The 24,126-nt window shown below is 44.5% G+C and overlaps 1 long non-coding RNA gene across 1 annotated transcript; it reads left to right on the top strand.

Annotated features, from left to right (window-relative positions):
• The first annotated feature begins 336 nt into the window (after positions 1–336).
• On the top strand, positions 337–19,110 carry LOC134472617 (uncharacterized). Its single transcript, XR_010042505.1, has 3 exons — positions 337–514; positions 17,109–17,253; positions 18,572–19,110. It is a non-coding gene; the product is annotated as an uncharacterized LOC134472617 (long non-coding RNA).
• The last annotated feature ends 5,016 nt before the right edge of the window (positions 19,111–24,126 follow it).

Below are 24,126 nucleotides of genomic sequence, written 5' to 3' on the forward strand. Positions count from 1 at the left end.
GCTCTCAGGGTGCGTGTAGGCTATTGCGAAGCAAGTATCCATCTCGGGGTGGGGAGGCAGGGGAAGGAGAGAGACAGGAGGGGTAGAGGGTGGGGGGCAGTGGAAGGGGAGGACATGGGAAGGAAAAGGGTGGGGAGCGAAGGGTGCCGGGGGAGGGGCGGGGTGAGGCAGCAGGGAAGAGGGACACAGACTGTCAGGCAGCTGCCAGTGTGTGATGTGTGTATTTGCAGGTGTTGTCACAGTGTCCTCCACAGAATTTGTGGAGGGGAGCCAGTGCATTTTGTGTAGGGAGGAGGCGGTGTTTACAGGCCACCAGGGCGCAGAGCCTGAATGAGTTGCCCCTGTGTCCCACCCCTCACAGGAACCTGACGTGGTCTACACGCATCACCCGTGCGTGGATCATGGAGGGCACAGGGAAGATGGTGCAGGACCACGTGGAGGTGGCAGGTGTGGGAACGGGGTACCCCTAGAGGGGATGGTCGACAGTCACTGCAGACCTCCTCTTGTGGATCCGGTAAGTGAGCTCCTCTGGGAGGGGTAGTGGGCAAGAGGCGGAAGCACGGGGATGTGGACAGACTTTCTGTTCTCTTCCCCCATGATTGAGCGGGTAGGAGGCGGGGGGGTTCACTGTGAGTCTTCTGGTGGCCGTGAGTCTCCAAGCAAGCCTTCATCTTACTGGGATGCTGTGGAAGGGGTGCTTGTTTCTCTCCCTTCCCTGGCGTCTGCTCACCCCAGCAGTTTTGTGAGTGGGGCGTGTTAGTCCTGCAGCCCAGGTGGTGGCCAGCAGTGGTTCCCGATTCAGTCTCGCGGGCATGTTGGGTTGTGTGGAGAGGCAAGCAGAGGGCTGGGGGCTCTCACCCCATGAGCGGTTCTCAAGGTCTGTGCCTTGACACAGGGTGCAGCCAGCCTGCTGTCATTCGGGGCTGTGAAAGTGACCTGGACAACTTAGCAAGTGGCGGACACAAAGGAGGGCTGAGAGGAAGGACCCTGGAGAGTGAAGGGCGAATGCGTCTTCTGATTTTTAAAATTCCAGTTATGAGAACATTCTGTTGCGTTTTCTGGTGTGCTTACAGTTGAGCGCTACTTCAGAGATGACTGTTGCAGTAAAACATCTGAATTTGCTTCAGTTTTATGCTGCAACTATTGTTTGATGTCCTTAAAATGACATTGACTATGAAGCCGATCTCAGTAATAACTGCTTTTCTGTTTTCACGGCAAACAGGCCAAAAAGTACATTTTTTTTCAAAGCCAGCTGATTCTGTATTGATTTGTGTAAGTTAGTGGACATTTCTAAATTGAGCTTTGTAGTTTAAAAGTAGATTAAAAATGTACAGGTGGACATGTAATACAGAGAAGACAATTTCAAAGGTTATTTTCGAAATGAAGAATCAGTGGTGGGAAATGATTATTTTGGCAGAAATCGTACTTAAAACAACACTTGGGCTTGCACACTGTTGAGTAATCCATAAATGTGCTCATTTCTTCCTTGCTGGTTATTTGCCAGAAGTGGAGCACAGCAAATCATCCTGGCAGTCGGAGAGAACAGGCTGAAATCCAGAGACAGTGACAGTTTTTGCATCGCTGGGCTCAGCCCTTCCACCTTTCCAGGAACCGGTGGTCACAGCTTGTGGCTGTGCTGAGATCCTGGCCAGGCAGGGGTAGGGAAGGCACCATCTTGGCTGCTGGGACCTGTGCTGGACACACGCTCCAGCCCTCATTAAATGGTCCCTAGAGGCCAGCAGTCTCTGTACTGCTGCAGATTCCAGGAACTGGAGAAGTGTTTCTCTATTCTTCTTCCTCTTTGTTGGTGGTGGTGAACCTGTGGCACGCCTGCCGCAGCAGACACACAAAGCCTTCCTTGCCAGCATGTGAGCCAAGTTGATTAAGTTGAATGTTGGCCCTGGCAGCTGAACATTCAGCTTTAGTGGCAGTGTTGCACTTGGTGATAAATAAGTGGGTTGTGCACTCAGTCTCTAAAAGGTTTGCCATCCCTGCTCTGGGTCCAGCAGAAGCCCTGCATTGTATATAAGACAAACAGAAGATTCTGAAAGGTGGAGGAAGGCAGGGAGCTAGGAGCTTTAGGATCTGTGGAGGAGGCATCACAGTATCAGACCATGACCTTCTGAGCCCCCTGCAACATGAATGAGGGGTCTTCCTGCTCAGGGTGTCAGCAGAGACTTAGACCAGGTATCTGTCTCCACCGCCCAGTAACAAGGCAACAGCACCCTTCCTTGGGCTCCAGCTGTTATGTTTGGCCCCTTGGCCACTCATAGCCGTTGACCCTGCTGTCCCTGTGTTCTGTTTTGCAGCACTCTTGACCTCCCTGGGTGGGTTTAGATGCATTTTGACCTGGTGGTGAGAAGTTGGGAGTTCCTGTGTGTGACACGGAGTTAGAGTCTGAATAATCCTTAGTACTTGGTCTGGCGTCTGGCACACAGAGGCTTGGTAAATACCAGTGGAGCTCTATCGTACTGTTGGGAGTGCTGCTCCAGCCCTGGGGAATCTGACTGCAGGCTAATGAATGAGACCCATCTTGCAGCTCCTGAGCTGCACAGTGCAATGCTGGAGTCTTCCTGCTACCAGGTTGAAGTCTGCTGTGAGCTACCCCTGGGAGCTCTCCAAGCCCAGGAGCCCCATTTTCCTCGGGAACCTGAGAGGAGAGCAGAGACTCTTGACCACCCAGCCAGCAGGCTGGTGGTGGGTGAGTCAGAGTGAGGACTTCCTGATTAACTTGGCAAGCAAGCTGGTGAGGGGCGTGTGTGGGAGAGCAGAGGTGTGCTGGGTGCCCAGGGACCCAGGGCAGTCCAAGACTTTGCTGGGTGGTGATTTGGGGCTGTGATAGCCTAAAAGTCTCCAGTTCTGCTGTGGAGAGTGGTTTTCCATGGGGACCAGAATCTGTTCCTGAGAGCATCATTTTCTCTAGGCAGCAGTGCAGACACATACTTATTGTTCTGCAGCAGATGATGGGACTTGCCATCACCTTCAACCCTCTGTTCATCCCTTAGGGAAGAATGTAAAACTAGCCACTGAATTTGTGGTCTCCAACAAAGTCCATAAAATTGCATTGATAAGAAGAAGACAAACTCGTCTGGCTGGAGAGGGGCTAGTGTCCAATTGGGCCATCTCCTGAATTTGCTTCTTGAAAGAGTGGTGTAAAGTTGCAAGAAGCTACCAGAATGGTGCCACCTCAGTCAGGGTGTCCTGCTAGGTTTGTCTTTGCTGTCTTTGCTGGCCTTCCCTGCTCTTGGGGGCTGCCCATTATTGAGCTTCTCACTGATTTTATAAGCTTTCCTATGCTGATCATGAAAGCCTTTGCATCAGTCAGTTTGGGTCTGACATCCTTCCTCTGCTTCTTAGACCCGAAGTAGGAGGAGAGCTGCTGCCTGGTGCTCATGGTTTGATGGAGCAAATATTATTATTGAGGGATGATGTGAACTGGTCTTCACTAAGGCTGAGTTCAAGTTCTGTCTCTGCCAGTTAATAACTGTATGTCCTTGGCTGGATCTCATTATGTTTTGAACTTTATTTTAGAAGTTATAATGAAGTGGCTATAATAACACCCTTTCACCCAGGGTTACTAGAAAAACTAAATCGATGCCTGTGCATGGAGGAATGAGAAGCCCACAGTGCAGTGGCAAGGCTTTCTGTCATGAGGGGGCTGGACTGGAGAGCTGACTGCCCCAACAGCAGAGGCTCCAGGAAGATGTGAATCATGCCTAGCTATTCATTTATTCCATCCACAGATTTCCACCCATTGTCCCCTTGTGCTAGTGACTGTCCTAGGCAATTGTGAGGGAAAGATCAAAGAGGCAGAGCCTTGTCTTTCAAAAGCCAGGGCTGGCTAGGCTGGGTGGTTGGTGGAGTGAGTGGGTGACTGCAATGCACATGACTGGTACAACACTGGTGGGCAGCGTGGGCTGCAGCGGGGGCAGGAAAGGAGGAGTGTGGTATGTGCTTAAGAAGATCAAGGGTACGTGCTGGCCCTTGGGAGAAGTTCAGCCTTTTGTCCGGGGGACAGCCCAGGCTTGGATATCCTAGACAGAGGGATGCATAGAGATCGGTGGGGTTGGACTGATGTGTTTTGAGGTACCAGAAGATGGAAATGGGAGTTCCCAGAGCTCTTTGACACACCTGATGGCCCATGGGAGCAGATCTCCGTGGAAGGAGGAAGGAGGAAGGAAAGGACCTCAGAGCGGGGACAGCTCGTATGGCCCCATCCGCTCTGCCCTTGCTCTTCACTGCTCTGTGGCTTCGGGCTGGTCTTGGCACTGTGCAGTCCCTTGTGGAAAGCACATACCTGCCAGTCACTGATGCATAACAGCTGATCCCAAACACTCAAAGGAGGAGAGGTTTGGTTTGCCTTACCTGGGTCAGACAATCAAGTCCATGGTGAGCTGGCCCCAAGGTCACGGCAAGGAAAGCTTCTTATCTCATGGTGGCCAGGAAGCAGGGATAGAGAGGAGGAGCTGGGAGGGAGGCTCATGCTCCAAAGGAGCCCCTCAGTCCTCCACCTCTTCCCATTGGGCTCCACTGTCTAATAAGAACTTAACTGTGAGCTCATTACCAAGGAGCATCACACCCTCATGGATCAACCACCTTCCAAATCCTTACCTCTGGACACAGATTTGGGGGCACATTTTAGACCCACACCTTAATAGAGCCCTTTTGGCACTGTGCATAACTCCTCAGGGAAGATCCCTTCCCTAGTTTACCTCAGTGGCCTATTGCTGGCAGAAAGGGGGTGGGGTCCCTCACAGAGACAGCAGCTCATCACTCCTCTAGGAGGAGTTTTGCTTTTAGCAAGGATTGTTTTCATGCTGAGAATTCAATAAAGCCAAATTCTGCTGTAACAGCCTAAACAAATCAGCAGCCACACCTGAGATTAACAGCGATGGTGTTACGGTACACAGTACAGAGAAGACAGGGAAATCTAGTGACAGAAGAAGAAAAATGTCAACAACGTGAAGATATTGGGCCCCGGCCCAATATCCGCATTTTTTTGTTTGCTTTTCTTTCTATACTTAAGATTGATTTTCTTTGGGTTATTATTTCCAAATGCCTATTGTCTTAGTTAGTTTTTACTGGTTGCTGAGACAAAATACCTGAAGCCCAAAGCTGGGAAAACAAAGGTTTATTTCTTACAGTTCTTGGAGGTTTCAGTCCATATCAGTTGGCTCCAAGGCAGGGTGGCATGGCTGGACCACAGTTCAAGGCGGCTGCAAACAGCAAGGCAGAAATCTGCAAGAGAGAGAGACACACCTTCTTCCTTCCATTACATCACATCCTGGCTCCACCCCTAGGCCGGTGTAGCACTCACACCCCCAATCCAAGTGCTAGACAATGAACCAGTCACAAATGCACGATGCAAAGGCATGAGGCCTGGGGGCCACCGATATAAACCTTGACTCCTGTAGATTCTAAGTCATCAGAAAAATTTCTGGACCCTTTCTTTTCTGTAGCTGAGAATTTTTTTCTTTTTGAGAAAGAGTCTTATGATGTAGTCCAGGCTGGCCTTGAACTCTCTATGTAGCTGAGGGTGGCCTTGAACTTGTGGCAATCCCCCTGCCTCAGCTTTTGTAATGCTGCTGTAGTTGAGAATTTTGATTCGAGAGAGAGATGCTGGCCTTCCCCAGAGAGGTCCTGTCTTGGAAGGAGCTAGCTCTCTCTCCACAAAGCCTCATGTGCTCACACACAATGGCTGGGGGAGATGGTTGCATCCTGGGTGCATGATACTTACAATGGATTAGTTGCCTTTTGAGTTTACGAATAAATGTGTTGTTAGGAAGTGAAGCCCAGACAGAGGAGGTGTCACTGGGGTGTGGTCTGGAAGGGTCTGTCTTCCGTCTCCATCTTTGATCTCCCTCTTCTTCCTCTGTCATGCTAGGAGCAGCCCTCCTCGACATCTTGCCCAGCCACTATGAGCTGACACCTCTGCAAACTGTGAGCCAAAATAAACCTTCCTTCTGTTAATTTGTGGGTGTTAGAAATGTGATCCAGGGCTGGGGGTTTAGCTCAGCGGCATAAGCACCTGCCTTGCAAGCAGGCGGTCGTGAGTTCAATCCCTGGTACCGATAAAAATGAAAAAGACAAAAAAAAAAAAAAAAAAAAAAAAGAAATGTGATCCAACAGTGAGACAGTAGCTAAGGTAGAGCTGGTCCTTGGTTAAGTTATAGTCTGGATGAGAGGTTCCCAAACAGTGTAGGCTATGAAACCCTGTATCTCAGTAATTTTTTCATGAAACTGGAAGGTCCTCAAATATATCTGTTTATTAAGTACAGATGTAATAAATTAATAAATATTAATAGCCTATCAACTTGGCAACCACTTGAAAAAAGTAAAATGAAAAGTATTTCATTCTTAGAAAACCATAGTTACGTACTATGGGACCTGAAGATCTGCTGTTACATCCAGTTGCAATTTCCTGAATGACACAATCAGATTAGACACCATCTCTCATCTCCTTTGTAGGACAAGTAAGTTATAGCCTGTGGGCCAAATTAAAGCCTATGTGATTTTTTTGTTTTCGTAAGATAGGGTTTTGCTATGCAGTTCAGGTTGGCCTTGAACTCATCTTATAGCTTAGGCCAGCCTTGAATCACAGCCATCCTCCTGACTCAGCCTCCCAAGTCCTGGAATTATAGGTATGGACCTCCCTGTGTGGCTTCATGACCTATTTTTGCATGGCCTATGAGCTAATTACTATTATGGAATACTGCATGATTTTGAACATTAGTTTTTTGTGCAGAATTGACAACATTTTCTAAGTGAATTAAACCTAAAAATATAGGGCAAGATGTTGCTTCTATGTGAAATTTGTTTTGCTTTAAAGCCATTTTGCTCATCACAAATGTTATCTGGATCACAAATAATGTCAAGCTAGGTTTTATGTTTGCAGTGATGTCAAAAGGTGAAGTAAGAAGTGAGTCCTATATTCCTGCACAACTCTGCAAGGGTTGTAATTTCTAAGTTCATACTATAGCTTCAGTGGCATTTTTTGGGGGACCTCAATGCAAGAGCAGAAGAAATACTCATATTTCTCTTCCCGGGTACAACTATTCAATGGAGGAGCTCCCAGTGACTCTCAATAGTGATTCACCTGGAATTCAGCAAAATGCCAGAACTATTGAGAGAAAATTCTAACATAGTTCTGAAATATCCTCTTGAAATGATGGATACCTTTAATTGTAAGTCATATGTTCATGGATTTATATTAATATTTGACAATTCCTATCCATGTGGGAAACATCTTCAAAGACAATGCACATTGAGTCTCATTACAGATCAACATTTAACAAATGAACATTGCGACTGACTGTTGATAGAGAACATGAAATTTGATTCTGTTAAGTGAAACATTACTTACTCCTCAAAAATAATTCCCTTCTTCTCCATAATAGATGTTTTAGTGACTTTCCATGTTGCCAGGACAAAATACCTGACACCCACAAGCTGAAGGAGGGAAGATTTGTTTAACTGACAGTGTGTAGAGGCTTTGGTCCATAGTGGGTGGTTCTAAGGCAGGGTTTCAGAAGAATGCTGCAGAGGAGAAATAATCCATGGCAGGTAGGCAGGAAGGCAACAAAGCCACAAGCATAAGCAGCAGGCAGCAGCCTGCCTTTCCCTTTTATCCCATCCAGGGATAAGCTATAGAGTGGGGTTGCCCACATCCAGGGTGGGGCTTCTGTCTTCAGCAAATCCATTCAGCCACACCCAGAGCTATGCTAATTCTAGTTAATGGAATAATTTATCACCACACTCTCTTAACCCTAGTATCACACTTCCCAGATCCATCCAGCTCTGAAAAGCCTCACCTATGAATGCGCGAGGCTGGGGGGACAGTTAGATACAAGCCATAACAGTGACCTTACATTACAAAAGAGAACTATTCAGTTACTAGTATTCTATTTTGTATTTTATCCATAAGACATTTATAGAAGTCCATTTATTTCTCATTACATAATATCTACTCAATATCTTTGCTTTTACCTCTTGACCTGAAAAATCTAAAATAAATCCTAAGTCTTTTACAAAAGCTTGCCATGACATGTTTTAATATACCGACACAAGGGGAATGGGTCAGACATATTTGGCTTATGATTCTTGCAAAGGAAGACTGCTTTTCCTGGAGCAGAAGTTGCCATCATCACTAGCACACTCACAAACATACATATTTGGAGGACACCAACCAGCATAGCAAGATATGTGTCCTGTACTGGCTGCCAGGGAGAGAGCCAGCAGATAGCTGGACATAGGACATAGCTAGACAAGGCAGGTCAGGGACCTGAGTGGCAGACACCAGACAATGGTGACTCAGACTCCAGTGTGGAAAGGGGGCTGGGATAGAACCAACATTTGCTTAAATGAGGTGATACCACTTCTCAGAGAGAGCTGAGTAGATACAGGTCCTAGGGTTCAAGCTGGGAATTGGGGTCCCTGAATTAGGTAAGGGGATAGAAGAGGAAGTTTAGGGCTGGTAAAAGGGATCAAGAGCCATGGGTGGAGCACTTGACCCTAGAGGAGGATGAGGCGGAGAAGATGTAGGTATCTTATGGCTAAATCAGACTCCAGCACCAGCCAGCAAACATGACTAATGGATCTGGGGTCTAACCATAGCTGTAACTTGGTTCAAAAACTACTCTCTGTGTCCCCATTTTCTTTAGAAAAGGGGAAATTTATATCCAAGCTTTGGAAAAGTACCACGTGGAATGAGATCTCTGGCATGAATCAGCAACAGGGTACCACTCCTGAAGTCAGGGCTGGGACCACATGAGGTGGGAACACAGGGGAGGCCAGGTGGGGGTGGCTAGGAGTGGGGTGGCAGGATGGAAGGTCCAGGGAAAGAATGGGACTCACAGATGAAGACGGGGCAGCTAGAGTTACAAAACACGGATCCTTCTGTCCTTAAACAGCAGCCTGGATTCTTTTCACCCTCAATCCTTGCACTGTCGGAAACAGAAGCACCAGCAGCATGTCCGGAAGCATTTGCCTCTCACAGATAGAGCAGGCAGGAATGGACGCCTCATATCTCTTGGTTTCCTTGATAAGAAAATAGAGTGTACATACTTCGCAAATGCTCTCAGTGACGTTATCACTTAGTGACCTCGCCCAAGACCTTGCAGGAAAGTCTCCGATGACCTTCCCTGCCTGAGAAGTCCTGGCCACTCCTGCTTGCTTCTCAGGCATTGTTCAGACTATGGACCAAAGTGTTAAAAAGTGCCCCTTGCTCCACAGAGCTCTTCAAGCTGCAAAGGAAAATGAGACCTTTATAATCAGAAGAACCTTGAGAACTCCTTAATTAAATGGGCCAGTGTCACACTCATCCTGAAGACACAAGCTGACATGCATCTCCCAGTGTGATCCTCTGAGGACACAACACCTGCTGAATATGACAGCCAAGAAAAACTTTCATCTGAGTCTGATCATGAGCAGACAGACAAATCTATATTGAGGAGCTTTCTGCAAAGCAACTAACCCCAAAACTGCCAATTTTATGAAAGAAAAAAAAAGAAATCTGAGTTAACCAATTAGGTAAAAGGAGGTTACAGACGCGTGGCAGCTCTGTGCAATGCATACTCTTTGATTGGCTTGGAGGAGAAATGATTCAGAAGATGTTTTTGGAACAGTTGAGAAACCTCGCAGATGGTCAGCCTACTAGACTATAGTGTTTTGGTATTGAGATTAATTTTCCTGACTCTAATGATTTGGAGGATATCATGTTTTTAAGGAAAAGACACTAAAATACATACGGGTAAAGTGTTGGGGGCAAGGGAGGAAAAAAATGAGACAGAAGATAGGCGAGGTGAGCTTGGGGAAATGTCAGTCACAGGTGGCTGTAGAGGAGGGTCTGAGGAGACACTGCTACCGTCACACTGAGCCATAAGTCTGTTATTCTAAATAAAAAATCCAGCAATTGATACAATCACTCTCCCTCTGTGACTTTATTCCAAGGAAACACTTATGAAATTGCACAGGAATGTGTGTGTGTGTGTGTGTGTGTGTGTGTGTGTGTCTGTACACTCATCACAGCCTCACTTACGAGACCCTGGAAATCCTCTAAACTTCTGGCAGTAAGGGACAGGTCAGTTATGCTGCCACTCTCCTAGGTACAGCATGTGGCTGTGAATAGTACATATTCACTAAATTATTTCAAAGCATACTGTTTGCTTGACATGAGAAATAGTTGTAATATACTGCAAATTAAAAAGAAAACGTTGACAAAACATGTGGCGCGTAGCCACCTTGTTAAAAAATGCATGTATATGTAATCACGCTTATTCATTAACATCTACAGTACTAAAAGAATGTAGACTGAAATGTTAATAAGGTTTGCTCTGAGGCTGAGGTTAAAAATGATGGTAGGGAGAGTCTGTTGCTGTATTTATTACCTTTTTAAACATTGAGCATATTACTATTCAATGTAAGAGGAAAAAAGTCTTTTCATGTTATATACATAATTTCTTTTAGTTACAGAAATTCAGATTTTTCGTGCTATTTGGAAATTTCAACCCTTTGTGTCAAACCTCCTAAGATTTTCATGAGGCACTGCACTGTTGACTCCTTTTCCTCCCGTGGTGTGTTCTGTAGGCTCTGCGTGCTACCTTGGGCTCAGGAAATCACATATTGCTGCTGTGGCTCATTAGTGCTGACAGTCAGAGAAATAGAAGTGTGAGTGGTGCTTAACACGTGGATACCTCGCTGTCATCTGGCTGATGAGTTAGTGCCAAGAAGGGAAGATGTGACATAGCCAAATGAAAGCAGTTAAACAGCAAGCCTGATCCAACTTGTTGAAAAGAAAGTTGTCCGGGATTCAGGAGATTCCTGATGTTTGAGAAGAAGCTTCCAGGGATTTTTTTAAATCTCCAAGTGCATGAACATCGCAAGAGCCGCAATTCTGCCCACTGAGTCTAGCTTTCCATGGAATCACAGAGGTTTTCCTTCTCCACCAGGGCAGGAGGCACTGAAAGGAAAACTAGAAAACTATTCCTTATCTTAGAACATACCTGGTATGTTCATTTCAAAACAGAGAAGGAATAAGAACTCTATGCTCATTTTCAATCTCATCCTTTCCTTCATGAAAAGAGAAGCAGATGTCAGGAAAACAGGCTGTGTGGCCTGTTCTGAACAGGACACAGGGTTCTGTCTGAACAGGACACAGGGGAAGGTGTCCTCGGCTTTGCAGAGCAAAGGATGATGACCTTTCCAGCCCATGCATAACTTTATTAATGAAATTCCCTGCCAGTTGCTTAAGGGAGAGAAGATTTTATAAATTTCTTCTGTAGAAAACACCAAGCTCAGATACGATGCAAATGACCTAAATTTTAGTTTCCTGTCTTATCTATGTGTAGAAGCTTGAGACTTAGGACCTATCTGTCTCCCACCCCGTTGACACCTGCTCCTCAGGAAGCGTGGCCACATGCTGGGATTACCTTGTAGCCTGGGGGATGGGCATGCACAGGTCCGGCAGGGCTTCCTGGTCACCATCCTACACGTGAGCTTGCACCTGGGCTCTGAGGGTGCTTACTCTGCATTACACTGGCTTTTTATTGGCTTGTTCTCCAAAGAAACTATTGCATTCCCACCATGCTATAAAGTATGGTGGGAGTGGGCACTTAAACAATATTTATTTACTCAATCAACGAGACCACTATCTCCCTAACACTTCTCAAGAATGTCTGCTTGATCTGTCTGGAGCTAAAAATCCGAAGTTTAAGATTGAGATGCTGAAATCTTTTCTTAAAAATCACTGAGCTAAAATAGACAATAATATTTTCTCTCTGAAGCCATTGAGTATACGGTCCTGTGACAGTAGGCACATTCACGCCCTCCATCTGGCTCCAGAGCTCCTGTCTCCTCCAGTTGGAATTCTGCACCCTTCAATGTCCACTCCTCACACCCGCCCTTTTCCTTTAGCACCATGTCTTCCGGGTTCCTCCATACTATAGCGTGCATCAGAATTTTTTTGCTCTCAAAGGCGAGGTCTTATTTCACTGTCCGCTAGGCCCCATTCCATGTTTGTTGATCTGTCGATGGATGCCTGGGTGGCTCCTGCCTGGCGTTACAAGACTGCTGTGAATATGGGCGAAAACGAGTCTGTGCAAGCCTCTGCTTGCGAGTCTTTCAGCTTGGTGCCTAGAAATAGAATTCTTGGGTTGTTGGGTGTCTTGGTTACTTTCTCGTTGCTGGGGCAAAATACCCAATGCCCAAATTTAAGAGGAGGTTAATTGGAGGATTTCACTCACCAGTGCACTCAGCTCCACACCCGACAGTGGACTGACACAGTGATGCTTATCCCATACCCAACTCGCTCACTCCTGAAACCCCTTCTATAAGCATGTGAGGCTATGGGGGATATCTGGGTACCAACCATTACATAGGGTATTCTAGGTTCAGCATTTTTGAGGAGCCTCCATATTGTTTTGCCCAGTGGCTGCCCTGTGTTGCATTCCCACCCATCTCCTCACGTCTCATAAGCATTAGATGCCTACCTTTCTTGTTCTGCTTTTGGGTAATTGCCCTCCTAAGGCGTATGCCATGGAGATTCATTGTTGGAGTCTGTCAAAGGATGTCTTGGTCAGATGCTCATGTTTTGGGGAGGAGTCAGTTACTGACCTGACATGAATGAATTCCCCTACAGGGGTATAAGACAGAGTAGGACACGGGAGGGTTGGGAAGGGTGTGAGTGAGCCAGCAGGAGCAGTGCTGACACCCTGTGTGTCCTAGGCTGGGGTTTGAACCCACTGCATGCACCTGAGCGCAAGATGCCAAATTTAATCCTACATCACTGTGCTGGTGGGTGGCTATTTGCCAGGAGCTACCTACGTGAAGTTCTGTATATTGGCTGCTGTTAAATTTTAAACAAGGGTTTCTTTTTTATTTAATATTAAAATAATAAACCATAAGGTCCTCGAATAGCCAAAATAGAAACATTTTAGTGAGCAAATTTATGCATTATTTTAAGAAGAAGATCTTTTGAGCTGAGCATGAATCTGTCTAGGCTCAGTATGCATCAGCAGTTTGCTTCTGGTCTGTCCTTCCTGCTTTGTGAAAGAAAACCAAGCATCAGTGCTGTGCAGGCCATGGGCCAGCCCCCCTCCCCACACCTCTGCTCCTGCTGCTTCTTGCTGAAGAGCTGCACTCCACAGGAGCCTCTGGTTTTCACACAGCTTTATCATCGTTTTGGTTTAAAATGCGGAGCAGTGCTTTTACACAGCAGAAACACAGACGCACAGGTCGAGACTCCTTAACTGCTGTAGTATGCTCTTAAATCCTTACTCCTATTCAGACACAGTTAATGGCTTCTACTTCATTTTGCCTGTGAATTTTTCTTGTATGTTTGGTATTTTGTGTGTGTGTGTGTGGACAACAAGCTAAAATTTTCTTTTCTTTTTTCATTTTTATGTTTATTAGTACATGTCTGCGGTGTGTAATGACAGTATTTGTTGTGGGGAGTTGGTGCATAGATGTAACAGTAGGTACGTTTTGCTAGAAGTGAGAATAATAAGCGGAAAGGCACACACATCTTTAGTCTTGCTAGACATTTCCAAATTTCTTAGGTGATTCAAATAATTTACATTCTGGTAAACAAATGGCATTAGGACCTGTTTTAGATGTAGGTTTTATTGTTTTCAGGCAGAGTGTGGTCCACAGGGCAGGGGACCAGGGCTGGGAAACACTTTCTGTCATGCCCAGCAGAGGGAGGGGTCACACCCCATCAGGGGGCCATGGGCCAGTAGGGGAGAGGGAGAGGTAGGAAGGGGTAGGGCTGAAGGAGAGGCTGGATGCAGGGCAGGTCCTTTGCCTGGTTTCCTGGGGAAGGCAGTGGGAGCAGGCTAGGGGCTGGCTGGTTGGGATGAGATCCTTGGCCCTGGCAGGGTCTGCCTCTGGTGGTCTGCAGCCTCCTTGACCTGGGAGGAATGAGGCTGAGGAACATCTCCTCTGGGCAGAGGCAGACAGGAGGCTGTTTGCAGCAGTTGGGGGCTGGTTGATTTACATAGGCAAGGCAGCTCCTGGGGTGCTGTAGGGAGGAACGTGCTTGTTTCTGAGAATTAATGGCCACCTAGGACACAGAATGTCAGAGCATCAAGAACACAGGATCAAAGAAGGAAGAGAAAATGAAAAAGACATAAATTTGTGTGTGTACCTATATATATGATAGTTAAAAAGACTATACTACTAATTGTGTTGTTGGAAAAGAACAGTTACCACTCATGTTTAGATCAGTTTTATACGTCTGTGTCTGTTAATCTAAGCAACCCCCTTGAAGGTAACAATGTGCAATGTTACAGCCACTGTTAAATTCCTTTCATCTTGTTTTGTAAACCTATCCTGTTACTGAATTTGGTTTCTTATTGTTTGTCTGTATTGCTTTTTGCTTTTCTTTTCTGTGTCTTTTTAATCTTAAATAAAAATAAATAAATAAATACACACATACCAGAAAATAAGAACACAGGAGCAAGAAGGCAGTGAAGTATACAAGCTTCCAAGTGGCTCCAACCTGAAGCATCTGAAGGGCTTTCGCAGTTTTCCTTTGTGTTTTCTGAATATTAGGGAGGTTAAAGTCTATTTGTATGCTTATTAAGCATTTAGGTTTCTTCTTCTGTGATCCACCTTCATTACTGTGTGCATATTTTAATGTGGAGTTGTTTATCTCTTCTCTATTGGTTTAGAAACGCGTTGTTAAAGTATTGTGGTGGGAATGCACTGAAGCTATGAGTTACTTCTATTCTTTTCTTATCTGCAGCTTTATTTCCCTTTGCTCATCATATCTGCTCTTATACATATATTTGCATTTTTAATTCTAATTTAACATTTAATGTAGCTGCATTTCTAATGTTTCCCTTCAAAGTTTGTGTTTTTATGTGTCTAATTCAAGAAACCACTTTCAGTCAAAATAATAGAAACACCCAATCTTTTTTCAGAAAATTTAGTTTTTCTAGTAAAACTTAAAGTTCTAGAGAGCCCATAACTTGGGTAGTAATTGTACTTACACATTTCTATGTGGAGAGTCAGAGGCACTGACAATGAATGGTACAGGGTGAGGCCTACCACATGGTCTTTGCCCAGATAGATTCCTCATGAACACTTTAAAAGAAAATTCACTCTCTACTCTTAGAGTACAGACTTTAATATATCAATAGGTCAGTGACACACACTTTATTGGTCACTAAGATTAGATTTTCTGTACTCATTATCTTTGTTGTTTTGGTGCTGTAGTCTGTCCTGGACTGAGAGATTAACAACGCATCATCCACCAGCTACCTTTTGTCTACTTCTCCTGCCCTTCCTTGATGCTGCTGCTGTGCCCTTTGCTACCCGCACAGTCACACGCTGGTATGGTGGTCCCCCACTTCCTGAGTTATGAAGGAGCCAGAGAAAATAATTTGGAAAGGAAAAAATTATTTATTAAAGCACAGGCCTGTTGACACAGCCTCCAGTAGCCAATATGGAAGACGGGGCGCCTAACAGCTGAAGGGCAGGGTTTTTATCCTGTAAAATCGCAAACAGCTGCTGGTCTCACAATGCAGGGGGTGGGGTTTGCGGCACACTACAGACAGGAATGCAGTGGTTACATTTCTTGGGAAGAACAAGGTTCAGGTGGGCTAACAAGCAAGTTTAGATTAGGCAAACATCCTGTTCTGCTCTTAAAGTTACCTTTGATCTTTCTCTTGTCTCCGGGGAGATTTATGAGGGTTTTATTTTTATTTTTTTATATAGGTTACAACAGCTGGTGTCTTCAGTGTGCGCTGAGCCCAGTGTTTGCAGGGCTTCCCTGGCCACTCACCTACTGTCCCTAGTTATTTGGAGGGAAGTCAGTGATTCTGACTGTTTGAGACTGAATGATTTCAACTGTCAGACATTCTACAAAAGGCAGAATGGTGGACACAGAGAAAGGATTATTGTGTAGCCAGAAACCATATTCATAAGTGAAATAAATCAGACTTGGTGTGTGTGAACAATGCATTGTCTTGCTAGTATAAGAAACTGAAAGAGTAGTAAAATCCAAAATTTACAATAGGTATAGTAAAAGGGAAAGAAACTGCTCAAAGGGAACTTATATTGTTTGATCAGTCTTGCATGCCTGTCCCTGGTAGCCTGAGCAACTACTCTGAGGATAACAATATATAACTGATAAGATTTTTGGTGCAGTGGAGAGAGAGACAGAGAGAGAGAGAGAGAGACAGAGAGAGAGACAGAGAGACACAGAGAGAGAGACACAAAGAGAGAGGCCTTTATTGCGGGCAGAAGAGGGCTGCAGAAGAAACTCAAACACCTTCTAGGGAGAACAAAGAAATGGAAGTATTTTTATTAGATATGGCTGGGGGACAAGTTTGGGTGAGCTGGTTTGAAGGAGCATCTGCCTGTGTAAAACAGGAGACAAAAAGATTTAGTAGGGGCTGGGGGTGGAGTGACTGGGTGGTTGTGGAATCTTGGGATTGGAGAAGGCTCAGTGCACACACAAAAAGGGAGTGGGAGGTTATCTCTGGAATGAGAAGGACAATGTAGAAGTTACTCTTGGAGAGATAAGCTGCTTCTCTCAGCCTGGTACCAAGTTGGGTGGATGTCATGTTACAGATAGCTAAGCCCCAGGCTGGCAGAATCTATCAATACTCACCGTTGTTAAATTCCTGTCATGTTGTTTAGAAATCCTGTATCGCCATTGTTTTCTGCTGTTGTCATTTTGCTTTTGTTGTTGTTTTTAAAATTGCTTCTTGGTTTTTCTGTTGTTTTCTCTTTAAAATAAAAAAATAAAAGGATTATTGGATGTCAGGTGCTGGGGGTGGGGAGAAGGCAGGGCAGTGAAACTTCTCTGTGGACACTAGAGTGCTAGAGTCTGTCCACCTTAGGAGACAGAACGTCAGGATTGAGGGCTAATGTGAACTATGATGTGAATGTTAATGGTGCACTAGTGTAGATTGTCACCCAGACCCACTCTGGAAAGAGCTGACAGTGCATCCATGTGGGGATAAGAGATGGATGGACTTCTCTGGACTTCTCATTCACTTTTGCTGTGAACCTGAGACTATACTAAAAATTAAAGTCTAAAAGTTGTATATAACTATGTGAACTGTTTGCTTTATTTCTTTGCTTACTTCTTTTGATTGTTGCAGGAAAATTCTCAAGCTAAGTCAAAGCAAACCAAACTGAAAGGAAGACTCTTTGCACCAAGGAAATAACAAGGCAGCATTTAATCTTTATACCAGTGGACTGCTGGATCTTCACTCCAGTGGACTGTTGCAGGATACTTCCTCAAAGGTAACAGCACTGAATTTAGGAAGAGCTTAGTTTAAATAGAATTTAGAAGTGGGGGGTACAAAGCAAGTGACAAAATTTTACATAATTGGTTGCTTACATTGAGTCATGTATTGACAGGTAGGCTTGTCTTGAAAGAAAGGAATTGCTTGTCATAATATAGAAACACTCTGAGAACAGGGGGAGGGGCCTCACAGAGTGGGCACAGTTAGGGCATCACCATTACACAGGAGCATTCCAGGGAGGGGCCCTGGAATTAGCTGGGGTGCCTAAAGGTGTAGGACCGTTACTGTGACACAGTGCTTATCAGATATGTGCAGCTGGGCTTTGCACACCATCAAGGTCAACTGAATGCAGCAGAAACAGCAGAGCAGCTATGTTTACTATCTCAAGAATGTGTTCTTACACTATAATTGTGCTCCAGTGTGATAACTTGGAAAGCTGATGCTTTTAATTCAAAGGTTTCTTTTATATCATCATATAAGTACCTGGGAAGGCTATTTCCTCAAAGAATATCTATTAATTTCATTCTGAGAACAATCATAAAATTAGCTTGTTTCCTTTCTCCAATTCCTCTTTTCATCACCAATTTCATACGTACTAATACTACTATTTGTAACTGTGTTAGTGCTGTTATGTGTGTTTATACTTTAACTACCTTATTAGCTTTAAGCTATTTTACCCAGCTATTTTGAATTAAGCATTCAATGAATTTACTCTGATTTCCAAGCTTTCTTCTCATTTTTCTGCTGCATTTTTAATTGGTGCTTTCTATGCTGTCAGGGACTGTAGCACATGCAATATCAGCATATATTAGCTTATGCCTCATTTCTATATTTAAACATCAGCCTTTCAGAAATTTCCTTACCTTGGTTGGCTGAGAATCATCCTTTATTAACTTTCTCAGGAAAGCTTATGGGAGCAATGTTTCCTAGGTCTGGTATGTTTATTACCTTTTGTTGTTTGCATAATTTGAAAGACAATTCTGGTGGCCATTCACCTGTGTGAGCTTCCCGTCCCCTAACCAACAAGGGGCCTGGGAGCGACCCCCAAATCTCTTCCTTGTTGTGGCCAGGAGGATGCAGGTGCTGACTCCCACTTCCCTGTGGCCTGGGAAGATGCATTTGCTAGTGGTTTTTGCCCTTAATTGCCCCTGGGTCCTTTTAGTTACTGTTGAGTGGCTTTTGCCCCAAACCAGTGGCTTTTGGCAGCTCCTCTATATAATGTGTAGTCTGAGGGTTGAGCCTTCTTCTTATTTTCACTGAAAAATGCAGTTTGCAAAATGGCTTAGGTTCTCTTATTGCTTTTTTATAATTTCCAGGCGAAGGGGACATGCTGACTCAGGCATCCAAGTGTGTCTGCTGCTGTGGACCTCTTCAGCGCTGGCTGGCTTTCTTTTCCTTACACATTTGGACGCTTCTAGTCTACTGCACTGTGGTCAAAGAATGTGGTCAATATGGTGTCATACTATCAACGTGATATTAGATTGATGAAGGATCCTGTGAAAATCATGTGTAACCCATTTTTACAAATGTCTATGAATGCTTGGAAATACATTTTTAATTTTTTTGGGTGTATGGTCTTATAAGTGTTCTTTAAATTAGGTTTGTTTATGATTTTGTTTGTATTTTCAATATTCTTTTAATTATTTTTCTGCTTGTTTTATCATTTGATAAGAGAGTTATGTATTAAACTCCTCATTATGACTGCAGATCGTAGTGTCATTTCTTGGACCTTTAAAACATAAATTAAAAAAATTTAGCATAGGTTTTGTGCTCTGGGTTTTAAGTTCATATGAATCACACAGTTGTGGTAATCCTCCTGGTAAGTTGATTGTTTCTTCCTTGTGTGGCTTTTCAATATTTAACACTAACAATGGTTTTTTTTTTGCATCTTACCTAATTTTGCTTAGTGTTTCCCTCACACACGCACAAACGCACACAACACACACACACACACACACATGAATGCACACACACATCTTACTACATTGTCAGAGACAATGTTTACTGTTTACTACCTTAATAAACAAACTATATTTGTTTATGTCTTTGTTGTATATTTAATCCTCTGCCACTTTTTCTTTGTTATTTTTCTAGGTTGATTGGCTGAGTTTTGACCTTTATTAATTTTTGTAAAAGAGATGGACATGGTGGTGCATGCCTGTAATTTCTACACTTTGGGGGCCTGAGGCAGGGAGGTTGCAAGTTTGAGTATGGCCTGGGTAATTTAGCAGTTTAGTGACAACCTAGCAAGACCCTATGTCACACACACACAAAAGGCTGATGCTGTAGCTCGATGTAAAGGCCCTCAGTTTAACACCCACTACTTCAAAAAACACAAACTAAACAAAATTTTACAAACAGCAAAAATAAAACACATACAGAAATACAATCCTCCTCCCCAGATTTTATTAATTAATTTTCTCAGGAAGAGGTAGGTATGCATCTACATAGGTGTTTGCTCACTACTTTTTAAAATTAATTCTGAACCTAAGTTGGATTTTGTTTTCTGGTGTTGGATTGAACTCAGGGCCTCATGTGTGCCAGACAAGCATTTCATTGCTGAGCTATTCCCCCAGCTAGACTGAGTTTCTTTATTGTTAAGTTTAAAAAATTAAAATATTTTTATTCCTATGAGTTTGTTAATTCTAATTTTGTGAAGATCGTATTATTACAGGAAGTATAGCATAGTTGGATATTTTGTATAGGCTGAGCATCCTTTACTCAAAAATCTGAAATCTCGGTACTTGGGGTTCAGCTCAGTGGCACAAGCGCCTGCCTGGCAAGCATGAGGTCATGAGTTTGATCCCCAGGACAAAACAAAAAAACTTCTCCCCAAAACCCTGAAATCTCAAATGCTCTAAAATATGAAATTTGAGTTTTTGTGACATATTTAAAATAAAAAGTTTTAAAGTAAATATTAAAAGAGATGAAGAATCACATGAAATGAAGGATAACATCACAAGAGTAAAATTTCAAAACAAAGCAAAACAAAAAAAAGTAAAATTCCATGCCATGCCAAAAACTAATTGCTTGCATAATAGAACCTTCAGGCTATGAGTAAGACACAGGGATGAACCTTTGCTTAGCCGCAGGTCTCTTCCCCTGGTGGCTAAGTACGTGTAGCCATCTCATGAGGCACACACTTGTGCGTTTTCCCCTGAAGTGATTTTGTGCTTGTGTCTGCCCGCTTCAGTGATATAAAAATGCTGAGCCAATATTTTCACTTATTGCTCTTTGTGTCTGCGTTCTCCTGAATAACCTGGACAGAGGACCTTGGAACTCAGTGTTTTAGGTCAGGGTTCACCAAGCTTTGGAAAGAGCCAGACAAGTAGGCCATGCAATCTGGCTGCTCCCACCATGGGAAAGCAACAGAGGTAGCATGCATGTGAGTGAACGCGGCGGTTTTTCAGAAACACACGCTTGTGTTCCTGCATGGATTGGGGCTGTGGTTCACTGCTGACTTTCAGCTTAGCTATGAATCCAGCCTTTTGATTTCTCATGAGAAGATTTTGTTTGAACTAGAACTCAGGGAGAGACAAGATCTGTGGTTGTATTTTTGTGGCGATGGGCAAGTTTCTTCTGCCCGACCTGTTTTTCTTTTTTTAATATTATTTTATCATTTTTTTGTTCAATATCCAGGGCCTTTTCCCTGAACTACATTCTAGCCATTTTTAAGTTTTAATGCTGAGATAGGATCTTGTTTGTTTTCCCTGGCTGGGCTCAAACTGTCCCAGCCTCCCAGAGTGCTAGCATTACAGGGGTACTGCTCCCCGCGAGGCACTGGCCTCTTCTGACCACTTCTTTAGGTGCTCCTCGTTGGCGATTTCTCCGTGTCACACAACAGTCCTGAGTCTCACTTCCTGCGTCACCACAACTCATGTCCTCCTAGTTTCCACTGGCCCAGCCCCTTCCGCAGTGTGGACTTAGACAATTTCATCGAAAAAAGGCAGTGATTCTTCATTTCTTCTAATACTTATTTTTCAAAGTATTTATTCTTTAAGTGTATTACAAAAAGGATAGCAGTCTTGAATATTCTGACATACTTTAGAGGCAGGGACTGTGCTCTTAGAGATGAGGTGGTTCCAGATTCATTTAGAAAACCCATTAAGCCTCTGGTGAGGTGCACTACCCTCGAAGGTGTCACACTGGATGCCATCATTGTCCTCCCCCCGGTGGCCTTAATTACTGTAGAGTGAGAAAAGCAAAAGTGTGAAATCGAACGTGCCACTTGTGAGTAGCAAGTAGCACTTGGGTAATGCTACTCACATGATGCTGCTGTCTATTTTAATAAGATTCAATTTGGGTTGGGGATTTAGCTCAGTGGCTTAAGTGCCTGCCTAACAAGCATGAGGTCGTGAGTTCAGTCCCTGGTACAAAAACAAAATGCAACAAAACACAACAACAACAAAAAATTCAATTTGAAAAAGAGTCTTGCAGTTTAATAATAAATCTGGAAACCACCACTCAGGAGAGAATGTATGCCCTCTGCCCCAGAGTCACTCTCCCTGAGACAGAGCTGCACAGATCCGTGGTCAGGGTCAGGAGTGCGTGGGGTGTGGGAGGAGCTGAAAGGAAAGCAGTGTCCTGTCTGTGCCTCGAATGAGTGGACTCCCTTGCACTTCAGACACTGACTTCCTGCACGAGTGTCAGGTCTTACTGCTGGGGTTTGGTATCAAGAGGGCTGTCCCTGTCTAGGATGCCAGCGCTTTTCAGGCTTCTCCGCACCATCTGCACTGGAGCCAACTAGCTATAGAGTTGGGCTTCCCACGGTCAATTCCCAGGCTCAATTATCTATCACGAAACTCAGGCCAGAGAATTATGCTTAGGATTGCAGCTTCCTAACGGAGGATTCAGTGAGATAGCAGTGAAACGAAGAGAGATGAAGCCGAAGTCAGGGCAGGTCCTGGAGAATGTCTGTGTCCCTGCCTATGTCCCCCAGCCACTTCCCCCTCTTGGCACACCAGTAGACTCACCAACCAAGAAGACCCACTGAGTGTTAGTGGCCCAGGGTTGCTTAGGGGTTTCACTGACTGAGTGGAGCCCAACTTCCTGTTTGAACACAATCTCTAGCCTCGATCACTTTCCTGGAGGTTGGGAGAGCAGCCTCAGTCTACAGCTGAGGCTTCCTGGTGACCAACTCCTACCCTGAAGCCACGTGGAGGTCACCAGTGACCACCCTTTAGAATAGCAAAGTCACTCTCCACGCTGTACCCACCCTGCCCCATTCCAAGGCTCTGAAATCCTGAGCCAGGACCTGAGGACAAAGCCCTTTATCACGCCACAGCTCTTGCAGGGTGCTCTTTGGGATCTGTTTAGTGTTTTTCTATCGTCTGCTTCGTTATGACACAAAAGGAGCCAGGACTTACTGCTGTTTCGAGGAGGAATCAACCTCCTCTACTTGCCTTTGATGACCAACTAGAAAATGGAGGCAAATTTAGAGGAAAGGAGTAGCCATGCCTTCAGTTCTCTTTCCTTTAGTTCAGGCAAAAGTACTTTTTTGACAGCCACCCTATTTGGCTGTGCTCACAGGTGGGAGGCGGAGTGGGGAAGTGGAGTGCTCTTCTGCCCGGCCTGCTTTTTGGGTGCACGCCCAGCCCATGGGCTCTGACTGAGGAGCGGCCAGTGTGGTGTTGACCAGGCAGGACAGAAGGGCCCTGGCACAGCTGGGGAGGAGGTCACACTGCGAGAGCACTGATGGGTTTTGTCTTTTCTCGTGTTCTTCTCTGCAGCTCCAGTTCTGCACAGATTGGTTTATTTCTCTCCATTTGCACTGTATATAATTTTCCTGTCCCAATTCTTGCCTTTGTCAGATTGTATGTCTCCTCCGTGCTTCTTTCTGAGATCTTTCAAAGTTCCAAATAAAAGTGCCTGTATTTATGTGGCGTGAATAATGCATGAGTCCGTTCCTTTCAAGGCATGAAATTGTGCGCCTTATAATGTCACTCATTAATCCATATGGTAAAAACCGTGGGAGAAGGTCGATATGGGTAAGGATAATTAGCAATTGATTAGCATCCGAGAAACTAAAAAAAGGCACATTTCCCCCTGTGATGGCTCCAGTTGACAAAATCAAGTATTCTTCTTGAGACAAGACATGGTATTCAGGAGTGTGATGGAGAAAAATATTTGCATTAATATGGGCATGAATCAAGGTAAACATTTCTTTTTTGAGGAAAGAGACAGGAACTGTTCTCAAGCATTCACTGCAGTATATTTTGTTAAAGAATTTCTGGCACCAGAAATCTAAAGTCTTACATACATTTAGTGCCAAAAATGTGAAAAACTGAGACTGAAACACCAACTAAGCCTATGATTTCCTCCAACATATAGTGCCTAGTGTCTTTGAGAAGGCTGTGTCTCCTCCCAACTCTTTTCAGGTGGACCCACCTCCTGAGCCAGCTCCCAGTGGAAATAGCTCCATGCAGCTGAGTGCAAGCAGGACTCCTGGTGGCCCAGGCTCAGGGAGTACGCCCTCCAGGGCTGCAGGGGCTTGCGGCTGAGACAGCTCTGTCTCTTATGTTTCTAGGGTCTCACACACACTGGAACATTAAAGATGTCCAGTGAAAATAAACAGATACCGAGATGAATATGTGTGATGCAGTCTTACACTCATCCTCTTTTTTATGCTTTCTGTCCCTTTCACTATTGTTTACCTATTACTATTGGTCTAAATCGCCAAACAAAGTTACTTAAGAAAACTTTATCTGTACTGTCTTAGTCACTTTTCTCTCATTGCTGGACAAAATACCTGACACCCAAAATGAAGGAAGGAAAGGTTTATTTAGCTCACTGTTGTGAAGGCTCCACTCCATTATCAGCTGGCTCCAAGTGTGGAAGACAGCAAAAGCAGCAAGATCTTATGGAGGGAGGT

Source organism: Cavia porcellus, unplaced genomic scaffold (assembly GCF_034190915.1).
Source record: "Cavia porcellus strain 051 isolate PalLab524CR breed Dunkin Hartley unplaced genomic scaffold, mCavPor4.1 scaffold_24, whole genome shotgun sequence".
NCBI lineage: Eukaryota > Metazoa > Chordata > Mammalia > Rodentia > Caviidae > Cavia > Cavia porcellus.